General features: G+C 38.6%; 1 long non-coding RNA gene across 1 annotated transcript; it reads left to right on the top strand.

Moving 5' to 3' along the window:
- Positions 1-4720: 4720 nt before the first annotated feature.
- LOC120999744 lies at positions 4721-13518 on the top strand. Its single transcript, XR_005778604.1, has 3 exons — positions 4721-4762; positions 13186-13319; positions 13432-13518. It is a non-coding gene; the product is annotated as an uncharacterized LOC120999744 (long non-coding RNA).
- Positions 13519-13566: the final 48 nt, after the last annotated feature.

Genomic DNA, 13566 nt, shown 5'->3' with positions numbered 1-13566 from the left:
TACGTCGATGTGTCAAGTGCAGCGCGGTGGTCCCACTCCATGGTCACATGACACAAACGAATCCTCGATGCCAAAAATTTGCATCGATGATTTTTTTGTGTCGATTTACTCGATTCAATCGAGTAATCGTTTCAGCCCTATACTGGACATCCTGTCCGTTCTTCTCTTCAGGCGTTTCTTGAGGTTAGGAAAGAGGTATTTTCCAGAACTGAACCTACTCAGACTTGAACTCAGAATTTGCCAGTCATACTTTGCACCCTTCTATCTGATCGGTGAGGATCGATTCCCTTTAACCACCTCCGGACCGCCTAACGCAGGATCGCGTTCCGGAGGTGGCAGCGCTGCGCAGAGTCACGCATATACGCGTCATCTCGCGAGACACGAGATTTCCTGTGAACGCGCGCACACAGGCGCGTGCGCTCACAGGAACGGAAGGTAAGAGAGTGGATCTCCAGCCTGCCAGCGGCGATCGTTCGCTGGCAGGCTGGAGATGTGTTTTTTTTAACCCCTAACAGGTATATTAGACGCTGTTTTGATAACAGCGTCTAATATACCTGCTACCTGGTCCTCTGGTGGTCCCCTTTGTTTGGATCGACCACAAGAGGACACAGGTAGCTCAGTAAAGTAGCACCAAGCACCACTACACTACACTACACCCCCCCCGTCACTTATTAACCCCTTATTAACCCCTGATCACCCCATATAGACTCCCTGATCACCCCCCTGTCATTGATTACCCCCCTGTCATTGATCAACCCCCTGTAAAGCTCCATTCAGATGTCCGCATGATTTTTACGGATCCACTGATAGATGGATCGGATCCGCAAAACGCATACGGACGTCTGAATGAAGCCTTACAGGGGCGTGATCAATGACTGTGGTTATCACCCCATATAGACTCTCTGATCACCCCCCTGTCATTGATTACACCCCTGTCATTGATCAACCCCCTGTAAAGCTCCATTCAGATGTCCGCATGATTTTTACGGATCCACTGATAGATGGATCGGATCCGCAAAACACATACAGGCATCTGAATGGAGCCTTACAGGGGGGTGATCAATGACAGGGGGGTGATCACCCCATATAGACTCTCTGATCACCCCCCTGTCATTGATCACCACCCCTGTCATTGATCACCCCCCTGTCATTGATCACCCTCTGTAAGGCTCCATTCAGACATTTTTTTGGCCCAAGTTAGCGGAATTATTATTTTTTTTTCTTACAAAGTCTCATATTCCACTAACTTGTGTCAAAAAATAAAATCTCACATGAACTCCCCATACCCCTCACGGAATCCAAATGCGTAAAATTTTTTAGACATTTATATTCCAGACTTCTTCTCATGCTTTAGGGCCCCTAGAATGCCAGGGCAGTATAAATACCCCACATGTGACCCCATTTCGGAAAGAAGACACCCCCAGGTATTCCGTGAGGGGCATATTGAGTCCATGAAAGATTGAAATTTTTGTCCCAAGTTAGCGGAAAGGGAGACTTTGTGAGAAAAAAAAAAAAAAAAAACAATTTCCGCTAACTTGTGCCAAAAAAAAAAAAAATTCTATGAACTCGCCATGCCCCTCATTGAATACCTTGGGGTGTCTTCTTTCCAAAATGGGGTCACATGTAGGGTATTTATACTGCCCTGGCATTCTAGGGGCCCCAAAGCGTGAGAAAAAGTCTGGGATCCAAATGTCTAAAAAACCCCTCCTAAAAGAAATTTGGGCCCCTTTGCACATCTAGGCTGCAAAAAAGTGTCACACATCTGGTATCGCCGTACTCAGGAGAAGTTGGGGAATGTGTTTTGGGGTGTCATTTTACATATACCCATGCTGGGTGAGATAAATATCTTGGTCAAATGCCAACTTTGTATAAAAAAATGGGAAAAGTTGTCTTTTGCCAAGATATTTCTCTCATCCAGCATGGGTATATGTAAAATGACACCCCAAAACACATTCCCCAACTTCTCCTGAGTACGGAGATACCAGATGTGTGACACTTTTTTGCAGCCTAGGTGGGCAAAGGGGCCCATATTCCAAAGAGCACCTTTCGGATTTCACAGGTCATTTACCTACTTACCACACATTAGGGCCCCTGGAAAATGCCAGGGCAGTATAACTACCCCACAAGTGACCCCATTTTGGAAAGAAGACACGCCAAGGTATTCCGTGAGGGGCATGGCGAGTTCCTAGAATTTTTCCACAAGTTAGTGGAAAATGATGATTTTTTTTTTTTTTTTTTTCATACAAAGTCTCATATTCCACTAACTTGTGACAAAAAATAAAAACTTCCATGAACTCACTATGCCCATCAGCGAATACCTTGGGGTCTCTTCTTTCCAAAATGGGGTCACTTGTGGGGTAGTTATACTGCCCTGGCATTCTAGGGGCCCAAATGTGTGGTAAGGAGTTTGAAATCAAATTCTGTAAAAAATGACCTGTGAAATCCGAAAGGTGCTCTTTGGAATATGGGCCCCTTTGCCCACCTAGGCTGCAAAAAAGTGTCACACATCTGGTATCTCCGTATTCAGGAGAAGTTGGGGAATGTGTTTTGGGGTGTCATTTTACATATACCCATGCTGGGTGAGATAAATATCTTGGCAAAAGACAACTTTGTATAAAAAAATGGTAAAAGTTGTCTTTTGCCAAGATATTTCTCTCACCCAGCATGGGTATATGTAAAATGACACCCCAAAACACATTCCCCAACTTCTCCTGAATACGGAGATACCAGATGTGTGACACTTTTTTGCAGCCTAGGTGGGCAAAGGGGCCCATATTCCAAAGAGCACCTTTCGGATTTCACAGGTCATTTTTTACAGAATTTGATTTCAAACTCCTTACCACACATTTGGGCCCCTAGAATGCCAGGGCAGTATAACTACCCCACAAGTGATCCCATTTTGGAAAGAAGAGACCCCAAGGTATTTCGTGATGGGCATAGTGAGTTCATAGAACTTTTTATTTTTTGTCACAAGTTAGTGGAATATGAGACTTTGTAAGAAAAAAAAAAAAAAAATCATAATTTTCCGCTAACTTGTGACAAAAAATAAAAAGTTCTATGAACTCACTATGCCCATCAGCGAATACCTTAGGGTGTGTACTTTCCGAAATGGGGTCATTTGTGGGGTGTTTGTACTGTCTGGGCATTGTAGGACCTCAGGAAACATGACAGGTGCTCAGAAAGTCAGAGCTGCTTCAAAAAGCGGAAATTCACATTTTTGTACCATAGTTTGTAAACGCTATAACTTTTACCCAAACATTTTTTTTTTATCAAAGACATGTAGAACAATAAATTTAGAGCAAAATTTATATATGGATCTCGTTTTTTTTGCAAAATTTTACAACTGAAAGTGAAAAATGTCATTTTTTTGCAAAAAAAATCGTTAAATTTCGATTAATAACAAAAAAAAGTAAAAATGTCAGCAGCAATGAAATACCACCAAATGAAAGCTCTATTAGTGAGAAGAAAAGGAGGTAAAATTCATTTGGGTGGTAAGTTGCATGACCGAGCAATAAACGGTGAAAGTAGTGTAGTGCAGAAGTGTAAAAAGTGGCCTGGTCTTTAAGGGTGTTTAAGCTAGGGGGGCTGAAGTGGTTAAAGAGGAGGCGGCGCTCGTGTGAACGCAGCTTCTGCTTCAAAATGACACCGCGTTGTTTCGCAGAGGTGGCGCGGTGTAATTACAACTGCTCCTCCTATTCACTGGAATGGAAAAAGCAGCTTTAATTAGACAGCACCGCCGCTACACAGGAGACCACGTGCAGTGGGATTTTTCAGGCCTCTTCGAACAGGTGTCGGCAGTCAGACCCCACCAATCTGATATTGATGACCGATCCAGAGGATAGGTCATCAATAGAGATGAGCAAAGCAACTTCATATGCTACATCCGAAGTCGCTTTGCAAATAAATTCGCTATAATACTGTGCGGAGATCCGTCTCCGTACAGTATTAGAATGTATGGGCTCCGATGAGCCGAAGTAAGTTATTCACGAAGTTGCGCGAGACTTCGTTGAATAACTTTGGTAATTGATTATTACAGTGAAAAACCTTGGAACCGAACTCGGCTTCAGAGTTTTTCACTATAATAATCAATTACCGAAGTCTCGCGCAACTTCGTGAATAACTTACTTCGGCTCATCGGAGCCCATACATTCTAATACTATACGGAGACAATATTATAATGAATTTTTTTGCGAAGCGACTTCGGATGTAGCATATGAAGTTGTTTCGCTCATCTCTAGTCATCAATATGTATCTGCTGCACAACCCCATGTCTTGGCATATTTTTATCGGCAAAACCAGGCGGTCATTAATAAAATTTGCAGTTGTGCCGCAAAATGGTCGCGCTGTGTGAACACACCCGTAAAACTCTGAATTTGATTGTGAATTAAAAAAAATTTGTTCTGTGTTTATCCATGTGTGAAATCAACCAGGGTGGAATTTTTCCTATTGCATAGATACAAATAAATAAAAAATGATAATAAAGAACATTCATAATTCTCGTAAAACAGTTTCCAGAATTAAGAATGCAAAGAATTTAAAAAGTAACATCAAGAACAGGAGAACCTCCTCCTAACAACTCCGGTACTTATTGTAGATTTTATATCCTACCGACTTCAGGACCTTTGATGACGTCAGGGTCATGTGATCAGTCACATGAGAGGAGGAGTAAAGCAAGGAGTTCTTTCACTGTTCAGCACTTCCTGTCATGTGACCAGTGTGACGTCATCGCAGGTCCTGCAGCCCCAGGAGGTGAGATCTGCAGGTCAGTTATTGGACTTGGTTCTGGGTTTATTAGACTGGAGCGGTTCTATAGGTGACATATAGCAGGTCCAGCCAGCAGGGGGCAGCACCGGCCATAGAGAGTCTCTGCTCACACAGTCTGGAGGTCAGGAGGGGAGTTCTCCTCAGACATGTCTGCTCTCCCCCTGGAATATTAGGAGACCCCCAGACCCCTGTAAGAGGGGCTGTTCTCCTGGATTAGAGGGGTCTTCCATCACACACTGTCCTGTGATATCACTAGGATATGGAGTCAGTGTGTGGTCGGTGGGGACAACCTCTTCTAGATGAAGGGGCTGCAGCGCTGTGTCCTCTCCTCACTGTCCCTGCACAGCGGAGGCCGGAGCTCTAATGAGCAGGGACTGTGGAGGAGAGGCCGCGCTGAACCGATGCTGCCCCCGTCAGTCCCATCCTGGTCCCCGGACCCCACAGATCACACAGCGATGTCTTCTCCTGGTGATAGAACCTCAGTGTGAGGGGAATGTCCCTAGAAAGGGGATGAGATATTATATAGCTTCTCATGTATATATATATATTACATACACCCCCTACACTATTATCACCGCACAGTATAGAGATATTATATAGCTTCTCATGTATATATATATATTACATACACCCCCTACACTATCATCACCGCACAGTATAGAGATATTATATAGCTTCTCATGTGTATATATATATATATTACATACACCCCCTACACTATCATCACCGCACAGTATAGAGATATTATATAGCTTCTCATGTATATATATATATATTACATACACCCCCTACACTATCATCACTGCACAGTATAGAGATATTATATAGCTTCTCATGTATATATATATTACATACACCCCCTACACTATCATCACCGCACAGTACAGAGATATTATATAGCTTCTCATGTATATATATATATTACATACACCCCCTACACTATCATCACCGCACAGTATAGAGATATTATATAGCTTCTCATGTATATATATATTACATACACCCCCTACACTATCATCACCGCACAGTATAGAGATATTATATAGCTTCTCATGTATATATATATTACATACACCCCCTACACTATCATCACCGCACAGTATAGAGATATTATATAGCTTCTCATGTATATATATATATTACATACACCCCCTACACTATCATCACCGCACAGTATAGAGATATTATATAGCTTCTCATGTATATATATATTACATACACCCCCTACACTATCATCACCGCACAGTATAGAGATATTATATAGCTTCTCATGTATATATATATTACATACACCCCCTACACTATCATCACTGCACAGTATAGAGATATTATATAGCTTCTCATGTATATATATATATTACATACACCCCCTACACTATCATCACCGCACAGTATAGAGATATTATATAGCTTCTCATGTATATATATATTACATACACCCCCTACACTATCATCACCGCACAGTATAGAGATATTATATAGCTTCTCATGTATATATATATATTACATACACCCCCTACACTATCATCACCGCACAGTATAGAGATATTATATAGCTTCTCATGTATATATATATATTACATACACCCCCTACACTATCATCACCGCACAGTATAGAGATATTATATAGCTTCTCATGTATATATATATTACATACACCCCCTACACTATCATCACTGCACAGTATAGAGATATTATATAGCTTCTCATGTATATATATATTACATACACCCCCTACACTATCATCACCGCACAGTATAGAGATATTATATAGCTTCTCATGTATATATATATTACATACACCCCCTACACTATCATCACTGCACAGTATAGAGATATTATATAGCTTCTCATGTATATATATATATTACATACACCCCCTACACTATCATCACCGCACAGTATAGAGATATTATATAGCTTCTCATGTATATATATATATTACATACACCCCCTACACTATCATCACTGCACAGTATAGAGATATTATATAGCTTCTCATGTATATATATATATTACATACACCCCCTACACTATCATCACTGCACAGTATAGAGATATTATATAGCTTCTCATGTATATATATATATATTACATACACCCCCTACACTATCATCACCGCACAGTATAGATATTATATAGCTTCTCATGTATATATATATTACATACACCCCCTACACTATCATCACCGCACAGTATAGAGATATTATATAGCTTCTCATGTATATATATATATTACATACACCCCCTACACTATCATCACTGCACAGTATAGAGATATTATATAGCTTCTCATGTATATATATATATTACATACACCCCCTACACTATCATCACCGCACAGTATAGAGATATTATATAGCTTCTCATGTATATATATATATTACATACACCCCCTACACTATCATCACCGCACAGTATAGAGATATTATATAGCTTCTCATGTATATATATATATTACATACACCCCCTACACTATCATCACTGCACAGTATAGAGATATTATATAGCTTCTCATGTATATATATATATTACATACACCCCCTACACTATCATCACCGCACAGTATAGAGATATTATATAGCTTCTCATGTATATATATATTACATACACCCCCTACACTATCATCACTGCACAGTATAGAGATATTATATAGCTTCTCATGTATATATATATATTACATACACCCCCTACACTATCATCACCGCACAGTATAGATATTATATAGCTTCTCATGTGTATATATATATTACATACACCCCCTACACTATCATCACTGCACAGTATAGAGATATTATATAGCTTCTCATGTATATATATATATATATTACATACACCCCCTACACTATCATCACCGCACAGTATAGATATTATATAGCTTCTCATGTGTATATATATATTACATACACCCCCTACACTATCATCACCGCACAGTATAGAGATATTATATAGCTTCTCATGTATATATATATATTACATACACCCCCTACACTATCATCACTGCACAGTATAGAGATATTATATAGCTTCTCATGTATATATATATATTACATACACCCCCTACACTATCATCACCGCACAATTTACAGATATTATATAGCTTCTCATGTATATATATATATTACATACACCCCCTACACTATCATCACCGCACAGTATAGAGATATTATATAGCTTCTCATGTATATATATATTACATACACCCCCTACACTATCATCACCGCACAGTATAGAGATATTATATAGCTTCTCATGTGTATATATATATTACATACACCCCCTACACTATCATCACCGCACAGTATACAGATATTATATAGCTTCTCATGTATATATATATATATTACATACACCCCCTACACTATCATCACCGCACAGTATAGAGATATTATATAGCTTCTCATGTATATATATATATTACATACACCCCCTACACTATCATCACCGCACAGTATAGAGATATTATATAGCTTCTCATGTATATATATATTACATACACCCCCTACACTATCATCACCGCACAGTATAGAGATATTATATAGCTTCTCATGTATATATATATATTACATACACCCCCCTACACTATCATCACCGCACAGTATAGAGATATTATATAGCTTCTCATGTGTATATATATATTACATACACCCCCTACACTATCATCACCGCACAGTATAGAGATATTATATAGCTTCTCATGTATATATATATATTACATACACCCCCTACACTATCATCACCGCACAGTATAGAGATATTATATAGCTTCTCATGTGTATATATATATATATTACATACACCCCCCTACACTATCATCACCGCACAGTATAGAGATATTATATAGCTTCTCATGTATATATATATATTACATACACCCCCTACACTATCATCACCGCACAGTATAGAGATATTATATAGCTTCTCATGTATATATATATTACATACACCCCCTACACTATCATCACCGCACAGTATAGAGATATTATATAGCTTCTCATGTATATATATATTACATACACCCCCTACACTATCATCACCGCACAGTATAGATATTATATAGCTTCTCATGTGTATATATATATATTACATACACCCCCTACACTATCATCACCGCACAGTATAGAGATATTATATAGCTTCTCATATATATATATATATTACATACACCCCCTACACTATCATCACCGCACAGTATAGAGATATTATATAGCTTCTCATGTATATATATATATATTACATACACCCCCTACACTATCATCACTGCACAGTATAGAGATATTATATAGCTTCTCATGTATATATATATTACATACACCCCCTACACTATCATCACCGCACAGTATAGATATTATATAGCTTCTCATGTATATATATATATATATATTACATACACCCCCTACACTATCATCACCGCACAGTATAGAGATATTATATAGCTTCTCATGTATATATATATTACATACACCCCCTACACTATCATCACCGCACAGTATAGAGATATTATATAGCTTCTCATGTATATATATATATATATTACATACACCCCCTACACTATCATCACCGCACAGTATAGAGATATTATATAGCTTCTCATGTATATATATATATATTACATACACCCCCTACACTATCATCACCGCACAGTATACAGATATTATATAGCTTCTCATGTATATATATATATATATTACATACACCCCCTACACTATCATCACCGCACAGTATAGAGATATTATATAGCTTCTCATGTATATATATATATATTACATACACCCCCTACACTATCATCACCGCACAGTATAGAGATATTATATAGCTTCTCATGTATATATATATATATTACATACACCCCCTACACTATCATCACCACACAGTACAGAGATATTATATAGCTTCTCATGTATATATATATTACATACACCCCCTACACTATCATCACTGCACAGTATAGAGATATTATATAGCTTCTCATGTATATATATATATTACATACACCCCCTACACTATCATCACCACACAGTACAGAGATATTATATAGCTTCTCATGTATATATATATATTACATACACCCCCTACACTATCATCACCGCACAGTATAGATATTATATAGCTTCTCATGTATATATATATTACATACACCCCCTACACTATCATCACCGCACAGTATAGAGATATTATATAGCTTCTCATGTATATATATATTACATACACCCCCTACACTATCATCACCGCACAGTATAGAGATATTATATAGCTTCTCATGTATATATATATATTACATACACCCCCTACACTATCATCACCGCACAGTATAGAGATATTATATAGCTTCTCATGTATATATATATATTACATACACCCCCTACACTATCATCACCGCACAGTATAGAGATATTATATAGCTTCTCATGTATATATATATATTACATACACCCCCTACACTATCATCACCGCACAGTATAGAGATATTATATAGCTTCTCATGTATATATATATATTACATACACCCCCTACACTATCATCACCGCACAGTACAGAGATATTATATAGCTTCTCATGTATATATATATATTACATACACCCCCTACACTATCATCACCGCACAGTACAGAGATATTATATAGCTTCTCATGTGTATATATATTACATACACCCCCTACACTATCATCACCGCACAGTGTAGAGATATTATATAGCTTCTTATGTATATATATATATATTACATACACCCCCTACACTATCATCACCGCACAGTGTAGAGATATTATATAGCTTCTCATGTGTATATATATATATTACATACACCTCCTACACTATCATCACCGCACAGTATAGAGATATTATATAGCTTCTCATGTATATATATATTACATACACCCCCTACACTATCATCACCGCACAGTATACAGATATTATATATCTTCTCATGTATATATATATATTACATACACCCCCTACACTATCATCACCGCACAGTATAGAGATATTATATAGCTTCTCATGTATATATATATATTACATACACCCCCTACACTATCATCACCGCACAGTATAGAGATATTATATAGCTTCTCATGTATATATATATATTACATACACCCCCCTACACTATCATCACCGCACAGTATAGAGATATTATATAGCTTCTCATGTATATATATATATTACATACACCCCCTACACTATCATCACCGCACAGTATAGATATTATATAGCTTCTCATGTATATATATATTACATACACCCCCTACACTATCATCACCGCACAGTATAGAGATATTATATAGCTTCTCATGTATATATATATTACATACACCCCCTACACTATCATCACCGCACAGTATAGAGATATTATATAGCTTCTCATGTATATATATATATTACATACACCCCCTACACTATCATCACCGCACAGTATAGAGATATTATATAGCTTCTCATGTATATATATATATTACATACACCCCCTACACTATCATCACCGCACAGTATAGAGATATTATATAGCTTCTCATGTATATATATATATTACATACACCCCCTACACTATCATCACCGCACAGTATAGAGATATTATATAGCTTCTCATGTATATATATATATTACATACACCCCCCTACACTATCATCACCGCACAGTATAGAGATATTATATAGCTTCTCATGTATATATATATATATTACATACTCCCCCTACACTATCATCACCGCACAGTATAGAGATATTATATAGCTTCTCATGTATATATATATATTACATACTCCCCCTACACTATCATCACTGCACAGTATAGAGATATTATATAGCTTCTCATGTGTATATATATATATTACATACACCCCCTACACTATCATCACTGCACAGTGTAGAGATATTATATAGCTTCTCATGTGTATATATATATATATCAAATTGCAAATCCACAAAACACAGATACCGGCCAAATGTGGAACGCACACGGCCAGCTCTATAATAGAAATGCGGGGCTGAGGAATGAAAGTACACGGTGTGCTGTCCGCATTTTCTGCGGCCCGATTTAAATGGATGGTTCCGCTTCCCTCCTGCAAAATTGTGGATCGGATGCGGACCTATAAATATAGTTGTGTGAACGGCCCTTAGAATATATTCACATGAAAAAATGGTCCTCTTCAAATGTATGGGGGCTGTCGGTCAGTGAAGACAGACAAAATACGACATGTCCATGTCCCCGGCTACATTCACACGGACACACTGTCTGGTTTTCATGATCATTTTGCATCAGTTTTTAATTTCCTTTAAACATTGATGTTTTTTATTGGCCTTTTTTTTTTTTTTGCATCCTAGCCCCTGAAGGGACTTATTTTATGCCCCCCCCCCAATATTAAAAGGCCCCAATAGTGTCCCCAAGTATAAATAATGGCGCCTTAGTGCCCCCAGTATTAGTTTCCCACATAGTACCCCCTCCAAATAAATAATGGCCCCTTATATATATTTGTGTCCCATTGTGCCCCCAGTATAAATTTTGCCCCCCCCCATCCCCAGTAGTGTTAATAGATGGATGATGAATGATGGTGTCCGGTCCTAGAGCCTGAGGAGGAGACTGTCCCTGCGGGTGCAAGTGGATAAGGGGAGTATATATATATTTTTTTATTGTAACCCTTGAATGGCATTTGGTGTACCTGTTTTTAATGGCTGTCAAACGGGTGCACTCCTTTCTATTCATCTGTTAAAAACAGTCCCATTGCTCATCAGTGCGGTCTGTCTGGCCGCAACATGTCCTATTTTTTGTTGTCTGCTGTTCACTGGCCGTTAAAAAATAGCCCTGTGATTAGCCTCTTTGACCTCAATTGGTTCTAAAAATATTGAATGTGGCCTTAAAGACCATTTACACAGGCAGATAATTACAATAAATGGCCACTTGAGCGATCATTCAGTCCTTACGATCATTCATGCAGCTGTTCATTTCCACCTCTTTACACAGGACGATGCACTGCCGACAAACATTCATATGAAAGATGCAATGTATAGTGTTCTATCAGTAATCCTTAATGGAGTTGTCTTATCATAGGAATGTATTCCCTACACATAGGACAGAAGATAAGTATCTGATTGGTGGGGGTCTGACCACTGGGATCCCCACCAATCACAAGTATGAGGTGCCAGAATGTATGAACCGGTGGTCACACCATTCAACTCTATGGGAATGACAAAGAGAAGCTGAATACAGAGCTCGGCGATCTCCGGCAGTCCCATGGAGTTGATTGGAGCAGAAGCATAAATGTGTCACCACCGCTCTATACACTCTTACACCGTATTCTTGTGATTCGTGGCGATCCGAGCGGTTGAACCTCCACCGATCAGATTTACTGATTACTCACTTTACTTCAGGTAAGATGTTCTTCTAAACACAATTTTGCTCTCAATCCTCAATGTTTCCCTCAGGTTCTCTAGTTTTCTTTTAAAAGACAATGGTCCTTTCCATCAATGAGCCACCAAGGATGGAGAAGGACAGAAACCTCATGGCTGCGAGGATATTAGACCTCACCCTGGAGATCATCTCCTTGATAACTGGAGAGGTGAGAGTCTCACGTGACATCACTCTTATCTCTAGTAATAAAACAGGGAAATTACTGGAAAGGTGAAGGATTCTTAGAATCTCTGTAGTGATCGGCGTCTCCCCATACACAGGATTACACAGTAGTGAAGAAGTCGTCTGGTGAGTGTGTGACACCCCGTGTGTCAGGAGGATGGAGCAGGACCCAGAGCCCCATCACCGAGCCTCCACCTCATTCCCTGATACATGAGCAGAAGATCCTAGAACTT

This window comes from Bufo bufo, chromosome 4, assembly GCF_905171765.1.
Source record: "Bufo bufo chromosome 4, aBufBuf1.1, whole genome shotgun sequence".
In the NCBI taxonomy this organism is placed as follows: Eukaryota; Metazoa; Chordata; class Amphibia; order Anura; family Bufonidae; genus Bufo; species Bufo bufo.
This window is presented reverse-complemented; position numbering and strand designations above follow the sequence as displayed.